The following is a 14,012-nucleotide window of genomic DNA, read 5'->3' as shown; positions in this document are numbered from 1 at the left end:
AAAAAAAAAAAATGAGCTGGGCATCACCTGTAGTCCCAGCTACTGGGGAGGCTGAGGTGGAAGGATCACCTGAGTCCAGCAGGTTGAAGCTGCGGTGGCTGTGAGCGTCCACTGCACTCCAACCTGGGCCACAGAGTGAGACTCTAACTCAGAAAAAAAAAGAAAAGAAAGAAAAAAGGAGTGCTATGACATATGACAGAATGCTGTGTAGTGATGAGTATTCGAAAGGAGAATGAGGGGAGGGCTCGGAGAGGGACAGTCACAAGGGTGTTTTGATTGAGTGATCAGGGAAGGCCTCTTTAGGGGAATGATGGTGAAGCACAGGAGACAGAATGGAGGGAAAAGAGTTTCAGGCAGAGGGAACAGCCAGAGCAAAGGCCCAGGGGCTGGAGATGTATGGTGTGTTGGAAGAACAGTGAGGATGTTTCTCGTGCACAGGGAATCTTTCTCCACCTTGATCCCACTTTAGGGCTGAACTAGACTGAAGTTAAAAAGAAAAGAAGGAGCCACGCACGTTGGCACATGCCTGTAATCCCAGCACTTTGGGAGACGGAGGTGAGAGGATTGCCTGCACCCACGGGTTTGAGACCAGCCTAAGCAACATGGTGAGACCTCGTCTCCACAATAAACATAAAAAAATTAGCTGGGCGTGGTGGCGTGCACCTGTGAGTCCAGCTACTTGGAAGGCTGAGGCGAAAGGATCACCTGAGCCCAGTAGGTCAAGGCTGTGGGCCACTGCACTCCAGCTTGGGCAACAGAGTGAGACTCTTGACTCAAAAATAAATAAATAAAACAAAAAGAAAGAAAGGCAAGAAGGGGAGAAACTGGTTTCTCCACCTGGGGGGGTGCCTTTGTCTCTCCTACATGGGAGAGGTCTCAACTCAAGATGTGAACCCATCCTCCAGATCCAAGTGTGGAGTAGTCTCCCTGACTCCACCTCATGCCCAGTAACCAGCCCTGGTTCAAGCCAACAGCCCAAGACCAGGCCTTCATTCACACATAATGTTGATGATAATTTTAGTTAGCGTGTATCAGGCACTCGCTGTGTGCCAGATATTATAATTCATTTAATGGCCTATATTACAATTCATTTAAATCTTGCCAGAGCCCTATTCTCATCCCCCTTGTACAAAGAAGGAAACTGAGGCACAGACAAGTCAAATAACAGGTCCAAGGTCATACAACTACTTAATGGCAGAACTGGGCATTGGGCCTACACAGTCTGGATTTAGGCTCGCGAACTTCACCACTGTACTGTCCTCCACCAGTTCGGAAATGAAGGCCCTTCCCCACCTGTTCCAGCCCTCAGAAGGTGGAGGGCCTCACTGAAGTCGGTTTGCTGGTCTGTAAAATGAGGCTACACGCGTGCACGCGCGCACACGCACACCTTACTTACTCCACTGGTCTTTGCTGAGCTGGCAGCTTATCCACTGCCCACTGTTAAATAAATAGGCCTCAGCTGTTCTTCCCCATAGCACCCTCTGTAGGGTTGCTCTTACACGAGGCAACTTATTCATAAATAAAAGCCTTATGGAAAGGGATTTTTTTTTTTGGTTTTGGTTTTCTCTTCCTTTCTTTATTTTTGAGTCAGAGTCTCACTCTGTCACCCAGGCTGGAGTGCAGTGGCATGATCACGGCTCGCCACAGCTTTAATCTCCTGGGCTCAGGTGATCCTTCCATCTCAGACTCCCAAGTAGCCGAACCTACAGGCGTGCCACCTTGTTCAGCTTATATTTAAAAATTTATTGTAGAGATGAGGTCTCACCATGTTGCCTAGGCTGGTCTCGAACCCCCGGACTCAGGCAATCCTCTCATCTCTTCCTTCCAAAGTGCTAGGATTACAGGTGTGAGCCATTGCACCCAGCTGGGATTGTCCTTTTAACTTTCATTGTGGAGGCTGTCATGGAATCTAGTCTAAATCAAAATTGGCTCCTGGATCTGGGCTTGGGTCACCTTAATACTCTTTTAAAAAATGAGAATGATACTCTAGAAAACCAAGAGACAGAGCAGTGCAAGGTTACTCCTTTTAAAATAACACTTAAATCTTTACCTTTTGATGTGTGACACATTCATGTGATTCTAAATTCAAAAGGTATAAAAAGGGATTTGTGGAAAGTCTCCTTGTCCCCCAGGTCCCCTTCTCAGGGGAAGCCTCCTCTGAGGTCACCTTTGTAATCAGTTGCTTATAAATTTTATACATCCTTCTATTCTGTGGTCAGGTACTGCCCGGTGGAACGTTCAGCAGTGATAGGAATGTTCCTTATCTGCACTGTCCAATACAGAGGCTACTGGCTTCATGCGGCTACTGGACACTTGAAATGAGGCTAGCGTGACTGAAGAACTGAATTTCAATCTAATTATTTATTCATATTTAGACAGTCTCATGTGGCTAGTGGCTTTCATATTGGGCACCACAGCTGTGTACATACACAGGTAAATTTGCATGTCTGTATTTTTTTTTTTAATCGGTCTCACTCTGTTGCCCAGGCTGGAGTGCAGTGGCATGATCACGATAATCACGGCTCACAGCAGCCTTGACCTCCTGGGCTCAGGCAATCCTTTTACCTTAGCATCCCAAGTAGCTGGGACTACAGGCACCACCATGTCTGGCTAATTTATTTATTTTGTAGAGATGAAGTCTCACTATGTTGCCCAGACTGGTCTCGAACCCCTGGACTCAAGCAATCCTCCTGTCTCAACCTCCCAAAGTGCTGGGGTTACAGGTGTGAGCCACCACTCCTGGCTTGTCTGTATTTTTTATCTTATTTCCTCTTTCTGTTCCCCCCCACGCCCCCCCAGGGAAGGTAGCATATTCTACACACTGTTTTGCATCTTGCTTTATACGTTGGGGTGCGACAGATGTCAGCACCTTTCGTTCTTCCTCTGGAGCTGGTCAAATCCCCCTGAGAAAACTCCCCCAGCTCCTGGCAGGGGCGGGGGGGGGGTAGAGGCCAGGGTACCAGCTTCTGGGGGCCACAGTGTGTGGGAGTGGTGGTGGGACAAGGTGGAGAGCTGGTGTTCAGTCAGTGGGAGGCTGGTGATGGCAGTCCCCTCCCCTCATCCTCAAATGGGCCTGGTGTCCCCAAGGCTGGTGGACTCTTGTTTTATGCTGACTACAGGATAAACCTCCAGTTATGGGGGGGCAGGGTGGGAGTTGGGTGATTTGGAGATCAAACTGCTTCCTAATAGCCTCAGTTAGCCTTGATTTTAGTTTCCCCACACGCCTGGTGTGGCCGAATCCTTTGAAGGACTCTGCTATTGGCTCTTAGCAGTCCCCAGTTGCCTAGGATTTTTGCTTTTTGGGGGTTGGAGGAGGGGTTGGAGTTAGCTTATCCAGCTGCTTTTCAGCTCCCAAAGTTTTGTACCTGTCACCTCCTTTCCTACTGTCCCTGTCATTTTCTTGTTTATTTTAGAGGCAGGGTCTTACTATGTTGCCCATGTTCTTGGACTCCTGACCTCAAGCATTGCTTCCGTCTCGGCCTCCCAAAGTGCTGGGATTACAGACGTGAGCCACTGTGCCCAGCCATCCCTGTCATTTTCTATAGATGTAACTGAGTCTCAGGAGAGAGTGAAATTAGAGATGTGTCCAGTCCATCACTTTCACAGACGTTTCACCTGGCCTTTTTCACTTATAAACTCTACTGAAGGAGATCTGTGTTACTAAAATAGTAATAATGTTATAAAGAGTTGTTTACTCTCATCCCAAGGCCAGGATACAACAATTGAATATTCGTCCCACTTCCCAGCAGTCTTCCAAAAGAGGGATTGCTTTGGAAAGCTGAGGGCCTGGCGCTTCCTGAGTTGGGTGGGCACTCTTGGTCTTGGGAGGGGGTGTGACAAGAAGGGTTGTGCCCAAAAGCCACAAGGCAGGGTGCGTGGGCAAATTGGGTGGCTGGTTTGGGAGGGTGGTTGCTTCCCCCAGGGAGGCGTTAAGATTTTTTATAACCTGCCCTGAGGCAGTGATGATGGGCTGTCATCACCCTGTCATATTTCCATTACCTCGTTTGTGGCCGGCTCCAGGGTAAGCAGGTAGCAAGAAAGCTCCAGGCAGAGAGAGACCTTGTGTAGACACATTGCAGCCTTCTCTTGTGTGTCTGTTTTACCTGCTGAGAAAGTTGTTTGCTGAGCTGAGCGTGCTTCTTTTAAGAATACTTGATGGTAAACTGGCACAATCTCAGTGCAGGCAGCTCAGCCATATCCATCAAAATGACAAAACATCCACTGTTAGACCACACTTTTACTGCTGAGGATTTATTCTGCCCATCTAGTGGTACAGCTGTGTACAGAGTTAACCTCTGTGATTCATGAAAGCGACAGATTGGAAACTCCAAACTTCACCCAGTGGGGGGAATGATTACACGAGTTGTGGTATCTCTATCCACGGATTGCTGTGCAAAAACACCCCCCCGCAACAAACAAAAACAACAAAAATGAGAATAACTGTAGGAACTATCTGGAAATATCTCTCAGATATATGTTTAAATAAAAAAAAAGTAAGGTGCAAAACAGTGTATATAATATGCTATGTTATGCATAGAAAAGAGAAGATGAGGTTATAGAGATGCTTGCTTGTATTCACATAAAGAAACTCTAGAAGACTACCAAGAAACATGAATGGAGTTAGGAATAGCAAATAGAAACCGAATAATTAGAATAAAGAGGTGAGTTCGGGTATGGTGGCTCATGCCTATAATCCCAGCACTTTGAGAGGCTGAGGCAGGAGAATTGTTTGAACCCAGGAGTTTGAGACCAGCCTGGGCAACATAGTGAGACCTCATCTGTACCAAAATTTTTTTTAAAAAGTAAACCAGGTATGGTGGTGCACACTGGTAGTCCTGGCTACTTGGGAGGCTGAGGCAGGATACTCACTTGCACCCAGGAGATCAGGGCTACAGTGAGCTATGATTGTGCCACTGTACTCCAGCCTGGGAAACAGTGAGACCCTGAAAAAAAGGGGGGTGGGGAATAAAGTGTTGGGAGTAAAACCTTTTACTTTTACATATAGCTCTACATTATTTGACTTTCAGAACATGTGGATTTTTGCACATTCAAATAATTGATTCTTAAAAAGAAGATGAAAAATAGGCAACAGTCCAAATATGCTATACCCATTTCTTTTGCTTTTCAAAGAAACAAATTGGGGAGTGAGTAACAGGATGTCCTTTTTTTTTTTTTTTGAGTTGAAGTCTCTGTTGCCCAGACTGGAGTGCAGTGGCATGCTCCCGGCCACCACAGCCTCGATCTGCTGGGCTCTGGTGATCCTTCCACCTCAGCCTTCCGAGTAGCTGGAACTACAGGTGCGTGCTACCATGCCCGGCTGATTTTTTGTGTTATTGTAGAGACGAGGTCTCACCAAGTTGCCTGGGCTGGTCTTGAACCCACGAGCTCAGGCAATCCACTCACCTCGGCCTCCAAAAGTGCTGGGATTACAGGCTAAGCCACCGAGTCCAGCCCCAACAGGATGTCTTAAGACTGTGTCAGTCAGGATGACCTGGGTTTTGCCGTGGTGACAACCAGCCCTCAAGTCTCAGTGGCTTTATTATTTGAAGTTTATTTTTGCTCGTCCACACGGTCACCATGAGATGTTGGGGAAAGTACTGCTCATCGGAGTCATTTGGGGACCCAGGAGGACAAGCATCCAACCCAATCTAATTACCAAATCTGTCAGGGTTGATGCTTAAGGCTTCTGCAGGATGCTCACAGTTTCTTGGACAAAGCAAGTCACATGATGCTGACACCTGGGGCAGGGAGGTGCAATACTATGAAGTGGCCAGGAGGGGAAGAACTGCAATTGCTTGGCAACTCCAGGGGGCTATTTGATTAAGGGCCTCCTGTAGCCCCATTTGACTGTGGGGCTCTGTTTCTCCTCTGCAGTCACACGGGTCTCCTGCTGCTCTTCAGCTGTTCTATCTCTATGGCTCTGACAGAATATACTCTATACTATAGAGCCTATTTTTTTACATCAGAGCGGCTATTCTGGGGGGTGATGTTGTAACAGCAGGTGACTTGATTTTATTTATAGTGATATGTGCTCAAAACGTTATAAACATTCTGGCTGTGCCACTTACTAGCTGTGGGACATAGAATACGTTATGGTCAAGTTATTTATGCCTGTAACCCTAGAGCTTTGGGGGAATGAGGCAGGAGAATTGCTTGAACCCAGGAGGTCGAGACCAGCCTGGTAATATAGCAAGACCTGGTCTCTACAGAAAACAATAACAACAAAAAAAAAACAGTCATGGTGGTGTGCACCTGTAGCCCCAGCTACGTGGGAGGCTGAGGCAGGAACATCATTTGAGCCCAGGTGGTCAAGGTTTCAGGGAGTTATGATCATGCCACTATACTCCAGTGGCAGAGTGAGACTATGTCTCAAAGAAATTTTTTTTTAAATTTAACTTCTCCAAGCCTTAGTTTGTTCATCTGTAAAATGGGGATAATACCTTATAGGGTTGCTGTGTGAGGATTAAGTGTGTGTGTGTGTGTGTGTGTGTGTGTGTGTGTGTGTGTGTAGAATGGTGCCCAGGGAGTAGGAAGCCCTATATGTGTTAAGTATTTAGCTATTATTTTATTCCCTCAATTTTTTTTCCCTGGGAGAGTCTGGAGAATAGTATCATTCTGATCACATGAAAAAGGAAAGATGTTCTCACATACAGAAAGAGGTATGGAGGGGAAGCAGTGAGTGGCATGGTTTTTGATGTTAACCTCTGTGGAATCTAGGGTAGATGCATCCCTGTGCCACCGATCTGTGTGTCTAAGATGACACCTGCACTCAGTGAGGTTCTCAAAATCCGTTCTCCCCTGAGCTTCTCCATCCCTGCAAAGGCACCATCTAGGCTGTCCATGGTGGCCTCAAGCCAGAAGCCTCCGAGTCAGGCCTGTTTGGTCCCTTTTGCAAAGGCCGCAGGGTATGGTGGCCAGGAACTCAGACCCTGGGCCCAAGTTGCATAGGCTCAAACCCCAGCTCAGCCAGGAATCCCCCAGGTGAGCGACTGAAGCTCTCTGTGCCTTGGTTTCATCATCTAAAAAAGGGGAATGACCATCATAGTGTCTGTTTTGCAGGGTTATTGGAAGGATTGAAAGAACTAATGCTTAGTACTTTGCCTGGCACGGAGAAGCTGCTATATGCACTGTTAGTTTTCCTTAGCATTTTCCACACCTGAAACCACTTTTTTTTTTTTCCTGAGTTGGAGTCTCACTCTGTCGCCCAGGCTGAAGTGCACACTCACGGCCACTGAAGCCTCAACCTGCTGGACTCAGGTGATCCTTCCTATTCAGCCTTCCAGGTAGCTGGAACTACAGGCATGCATCACCACACCCAGCTAATTTTTTTTTCTTGATTTGTTGTAGAGATGAGGTCTCTCCAAATTGCCCAGGCTGGTCTCAAATTCCTGGGCTCAGGCAGTCCTCTCGCCTCAGCCTCCCAAAGTGCTGGGATGACAGGCATAAGCCACTGCGTCCGGCGAAACTATTTTCTTTTTACTTGTCTTTGGTTTGCTGGCTGTCCCTTCCCACTCTGTAGTGTATCTTATTTGCTCTTCTCAGTGCCCAGATCAGCACATGGCACATCACATTTCCTCGGTAAATATTTGTAGGAAAACTCATTCTGACCCAGCATGGTGGCTCATGCCTGTAATCCCAGTGTCGTGGGAGGCTAAGGCAGGAGCATTGCTTGAGTCTGGGAGTTTGAGACTAGCCTGGGCAACATAGTGAGACCTCATCTCTACAGAAAATTTTTTTTTAAAAAGTCGGGCATAGTGGTGTGTGCCTGTAGTCTCAGCTACTACTGGAGAGGCTGAGGGGGAAGGATTTTTTGAACCCAGGAGGTTGAGGCTGCAGTGAGCCACGATTGTGCCATTACACTCTAGCCTGGATGGCAGAGTGAGACCCCTGACTCAAAACAAAACAAAATCTCATATTTTGATGCAGCCCCACCCTTATCAAATGTCACTACATTCCTTAAGTGTCACCCACACATCTTCCCTCACTCCCTGCTTTTTCCCTCCAACCGTTCCTAATGGCCTGAACTTGGATCCCAGCCCTACCACTTGTTAGCTCCATGACACTGGGCAAGTCATGCCCCTGGGGTAATCACCGGTCCCTAAGACCACCCTCATGTTCAAAGATTTACTAGAATAACTCACAGAACTCAGAAAAAATGTTATACTCACAGTTACAGTTTATTACAGAAAAAGGATACAGATTTGAATCAGTAAAGGGAAGAGGATGGAGCCCAAGAGAAACCAGGCACGAGCTTCCAGCTGTCCTCTCCCAGTGGAGTCACATGGACAGCTCTTAATTCTCCTGGCAGTGATGTGTGACACATGCATGGAGTGCTGCCAAGCAGGGAAGCCCACCTGAGCCTTGGTGTCCAGGGATTTTACTGGGAGTTGGCTACGTAAGCATGACTGACCACTGGTGTGGCTGACCTTAGACTCTAGCCCTTCCAGAGGTCAAGCCAATAGCGTGTGACCCAAGCCCCCACCATAAGTCACATTGTTGGCACAGACTCTCAGGTATGGTCTGAGGCCCCAGGTAAACAAGAACACTCTGATCAGGCAGGTCATCCCAAGGGCGTAGGGATGCTTTCCAGGAGTCAAGCAAGAACCATACTATTCTTGGAATGTGCAGGGTTTGGATAACCCAGGACTACTAAGTGAATCCATTACTACACATCTGGACCCTTTCAGTCTCAATTTCCTTATCTGCAATATGTGGGAAATAATGGTCTCCTCTCAGGGTGGACCGTCACTTAATCAGAGGAACCCACATCAGCCCCAGACCCATCAGCCCTTCTCTTTAGCATGTGTCCATGCTCAGGTAATAGTAATAACAACTACTATTACACTCAGTGAGCATTGGCCTATGTGCTTTAGGTAGAGTGACCCAGTTAATCCTCATAGCAACTCTACAAGGTGCATGTAGTTATGCTCTCATATTTGCAGATGGGGACAACTGAGGCATAGAGAAGTTCAGACACTTTCTCTGAGTCACCCAGCTGATGTGTACATTTACATAGCTAGTAGGGAGAAAAACCTGGATTTGGCTCTCTGTGGCCTGGTTCCAGGGAACTTGTCATTCTCCAGCCTTTATGTCTCTCAGCTGAAACACTGTTGTGCTATTGCTTCTAAAGAGTCGGCCAGTCCTGCAGGGCAGGGACTTGGGACTGCCTCAGTCCCTTTCCCTCCTCAAGGCCTAGCACAGTGTCAGACACTCAGTAGGTGCTCCATAAATGCTGACTGATGAACAAAGAGGTGTTCAAGAAAAACCGATATGCCCCCTTTAGAAAGAAAAACAAGAGCAGGAATATGAGTTTTCCCTTTAAGGTTGGCAGTTAATGTCTGATTAGTGAAATGCTTGCCAACTCTGGAAAAGTCTCAGGGCCAATGCATTTGGCTGTCTCTACGTGCCTCTTATCCTTGACTTCCAGGGACAAAAAGATACAAACCTACCTAATACTGGAGAAATGTATATATTTTAAATGCTTGATTAATTTAAATTTATGCCAGGTGCAGTGACTCATGCCTGTAATCCCAGCACTTTGGGAGGCCAAGGTGTGAGGATTGCTTGAGCCCAGGAATTTGAGACCAGCCTGGGCAACATAGTAAGACCTCGACTCTATAAAAAAAAAAAAAAAAATTAGCCAGGTGTGGTGGTGTGTACCTGTAGTCCCAGCTACTCAGGAGGTTGAGGCTGGAGGATAACCTGAGTCCAGGAGGTTGAGGCTGGGATGAGCTGTGATTGTGCCACTGCACTCCAGCCTGGGTGACAGAGTGACACCCTGACTCCAGCCTGGGTGACAGAGTGAGACCCTGACTACAAAAAATAATAAATAAAATATAATAATAAATACAAATTAAATTTAATTTAAATAACTACAGGTAGCTAGTGGCTACTGTCAGAGCAGATCTAGATTGAACATCTGCTAAGATAAATTAAATCATAAAGTGATAATGAGTGCAAAATTAACAGTGGTTGAAAAAATTATAGGAGTGTTGTAACTAACTCAGTAGTAAGCTTACTAGGCTTCTTCATGGAATGAATTGAATTCTGATACTATTTAAGGCAATAAATATGATTTCAGGGTCAGGATAGCAATTTCCCTGTTCTCTTTGGCCTCTACTAGGACTTTTTTGGGATTAAAAACATGTATTTATTTTTGAGTCGGGATCTCAGTCTGTTACCCAAACTGGAGTGTAGTAGCATGATCATGACTCACTACAGCCTTGGCCTCCTGGGATCAGGAGATCCTTCCACTTCAGCCTCCCACGTAGCTGGGGCTATATGTGTGAACCAACATTCCTTGCTAATTGTTTTATTTTTTCTAGAGACAAGGTCTTGCTATGCTACCCAGGCTTGTCTTGAACTCCTGGGCTCAAGCAATCCTCCCGGCTCAGTCTCCCAAAGTGCTGAGACTAAAGGTATTAGCCACTGTGCCCAAATAACTTTTTAATGAGTACTGTGCAATGCCTTTTGTATGGTCTTGTTGCATGCAGTTGGATTCTTGCAGAATAGTTTGAGGAGAGATCTGTAGTTAAACTGGATTCACATCCTGGTTCTGCAGCTGTGGGTCAGCTCTAACAGGAAGTGACTGAAGGAGCCCTGGCAGCTGGCCTAATACAGGGGGCTTGTGGCTTATGGCTGGTAATCTCCCCTCACTGTCAAGTGGCTTTTTTTTTTTTTTCAATAACGAGGAAGCCAGAGTGGCTAAGGCAGCAGTGGGCAAGAGAGACAGAAGACGAGGCCAAAGAGCCTGACTGCCCAGAGCCCATAGGTGTGGTGTGAACTCTTGACTTAACTTGCAGTGTGATGGGAAGGCTTTGGGACAGGGTTTCAGGTGAGGGAGGGAACCGTCTAATTGGAGTTTTGAAAACACCCCTCTAGTGGGCATAGGCAAGGAGGTGAAGGAGGACAGAGGGAGCCCAGTGTGGAGGCAATGACAATAATCCAGATAAAAGATGCTGGTGGAGGGGACGTGGTGGCTCATACCTGTCATCCCAGCGCTTTGGGAGGTTGAAGCGGGAGGATTGTTTGAGTCCTGGAGTTTGAGACCAGCCTGGGCAACATAGCAAGGCCTCATCCTACCCGCCCCCCCAAAAATTAGTCGGGTGTGGTGGCGTGCACCTGTAGGCCCCCCTACTTGGGAGGCTGAGACAGAAGGATCATCTGAGCCCAGGAGTTGGAGGCTGCGGTGAGCTGTGATTGTGCCACTGTTCTCCAGCCCGGGCAACAAAGTGAGACCCCAACTCAGAAAACAGAAATGCTGGTAACTCCCACAGGGTGGCCACTGTGAAGGTGGGGAGAAGTGGGACGATCCTGGACTCATTTGAGCAACATTTCTAGGGCTTGAGGATGAATTTCTTGCAGAGCGTGGGGAAAGAGAGAAGCCGCATCAAGTCCTTTACCTCCTTGTCTATTCCCCATACGACCACTAGAGGGGCATTTTCAAAACTCCAATTAGACGATTCCCTTCCTCGCCTGAAACCCTGTCCCAAGGCCTTCCCATCACACTGCAAGTTAAATCAAGAGTTCACACCACACCTATGGGCTCTGGGCAGTCAGGCTCTTTGACCTCATCTTCTGTCTCTCTTGCTCACCGCTGCCTTAGCCACTCTGGCTTCCTTGTTATTGCAAAACAAAAGAAAACAAAACAGCAAACACACACACACACACACACACACACACACACACACACACACACACCCGCTTAACAGCAAGGAGAGATCACCAGCCAAAAGCCAGAAACACCCTGTATTCGGCCAGCTGCTAGGGCTCCTGAGAGTTGGGGTCTGAGGGATGGTGGGGACACTGACCAAGATGGGGCTGACGGAGGAGGAGCAGGTTGGAGGGGTGGGCTTGTGGCAGTCAGATGTGACCGTGGGCCACTCATCTCAAGGGGCATGTGAGCCATCCAATGGACCAGAGACTGCAGAGGCACCTGAGTAGGTGGGTCTGAAACCTGGAGATGCAGACCTGGGAGTTACAGCTTAAGATGATGAGGGCTGTGCCACTGAATGAGGTCACCTTGGGAGCATGCAGAGGCAGGGGAGATGGGAGAGGGCCAGGGCAGGCCCTGTGGCACAGCAACAATTCACAGAGGGGCAAGCACAGAGAGTGCAAAGGAGATGGCTGGGAGGAAGGAGCAAAGCCAGGCATTCTCAGGGTGACAGAGGTCAAGGGCGACTGTGTTCTGAGAAGGGGACAGGATCACTGTGTGGATCACAGCTGAGAGAACAAGTCAGACAAAAAACTGGACCAGGTGTAGTGGCTCACGCCTGTCATCCCAGCACTTTGGGAGGCCAAGGCAGGAGGATCCCTTGAGCCCAGGAGTTTGAGACCAGCCTGGGAAACAGTGAGACCTCATCTCTCCAAAAAGCACAAAAATTAGCTGGGCATGGTGGACCTGGCTGTAGTTCCAGTTAAGGCTGAGGTGGAAGGATCCCTTGAACCAGGAGTTTGAGGTGGTGGTGAGCCATGATCATGCTACTGCCCTCTAGTCTAGGCAACAGAGTGAGACCCCCAACTCAAAAAATAAACACCCCAAAACTTGGATTGGATGCGTGCCAGGCGTTGTTCCAAGCCTTGGCCACAGATGACCTCGTTGTAGCTTCCCCATGACCCTGTTAAACAGACATCCCATTTTGTCAGACAAGGAAACTGAGGCTGATAGAAGGGAAGTCAGTTGCCAGAAGTCCCACAGCTAGTAAGAGCCAAATCTAGAAGTCTGTTTCCTGAGCCTCCCTACTCCAGAGATGTGGCTGTTGGATCTTGCCACACACCCTTGCACACGTTCACACGCTCATTCAGGATGTATTCAGCTGTTGTTCAGAGTCAAGGATCGCTCAAAAGCATCAGGGATGCAAAAGGGAACCTCCCCGTCCTTATGGGGCTTCCATCTTAAGGGAGGGGAACCAGGCAACTGGCAGATCTACACATTAAGATATGACAGCCGGAGGGCGGTACGTGCCATAGTCAAAAGGGGCCAGAGAAGGATGGGGTGTTTGCTTAGTTGGGGTGGGGTGTACAAACAGTGACCACTTTGAAAGCACTTAGTATTTGTTGAGTAATAGTAATATGTGTGCCAGACAATGTTGTAAATGCTTTCATGCATGTCATCCTTCCAATCATTGTGGTCCTCTTACTGTCATCACTTTACAAATACAGCGGAGGTTGGGGAAGTTTCCAGAGGCCATAGAGCCGGGAAGGAGGAGCCCCAGGATCTCAGGCCGGGGAGTCTGGCCTCAGAGCCTGTGGGTTTAACCGTTGTCCTGCCTGTCAGTACATGAAGGAATGAATATTCAATTCTAGAAGGGGGACTCAGGGAATACGGCAGTTAAGGGGGGAAAACTGAGGCACAGAGAGGTTAACTCACATGATTTGGAATGAGACTCAAAGCTAAATGGTCTGCCTCCTCAATCTGTGCTCATTATCTCTAGACCATGGGTCCTTCAGCTTAAGGGTGTCTGGGAATCCCCTGGAGGCCTCCTCAGATCAGATTGCTGGGCCCCACCCCTAGAGTTCTAGACTCAGCGGGTCTGAGGTGGCCCCGAGGATGTGCATTTCTGTCAAGGTCCCAGGACCTGCCGCTGATGCTGCTGGTCCAGGGCCCAAATTTTGAGAACTCCCGCCCCAAGACTGCCTTTCGGTGCATCAGGGAATGAACACCCAGCGGGGGAAACTGAGGCTCAGAGAGGCTAAAAGTGTCGTGTGCAAAAGTCACAGTTATCAGACGGCGGTTCCCGGATCTGAAACCCATTCCCCCGCACCGCCTCCTGTCGGTCAAGAGAATACACACATTGGCGGGCACGAATGAATGGGCTTCCGTTGCCCCGGCGCGGGGGGTGGGGCGCCGATTGGCGTGGGGCGCGGGGGTGGGGGAGAGGCGCCGGGAGCGGGGGGCGGTGGGGACATCGAGGGCGGGGAGCCGGGCGGGGCGCCTGGCGTCCTCTGACCTCTCTCCCTGCGCCCGGCCCCGCCTGCAGGTGAAGCTGGTGTTCGTGGAGGACCAGGCGGTG

The 14,012-nt window shown here is 48.5% G+C and overlaps 1 protein-coding gene across 1 annotated transcript in view; it reads left to right on the top strand.

Moving 5' to 3' along the window:
- CUNH19orf68 (chromosome unknown C19orf68 homolog) overlaps window positions 1-14,012 on the top strand; it is a 24,379-nt gene that overhangs the window by 7,978 nt on the left and 2,389 nt on the right. The gene's annotated exons all lie outside the window — the stretch shown is intronic.

Source organism: Carlito syrichta, unplaced genomic scaffold (genome assembly GCF_000164805.1).
Source record: "Carlito syrichta isolate Samal-C Ts95f unplaced genomic scaffold, Tarsius_syrichta-2.0.1 Scaffold289177, whole genome shotgun sequence".
NCBI lineage: Eukaryota > Metazoa > Chordata > Mammalia > Primates > Tarsiidae > Carlito > Carlito syrichta.
Note: the sequence above shows the minus strand (reverse complement) of the source record. Positions and strands in the feature narration are given on the sequence as shown.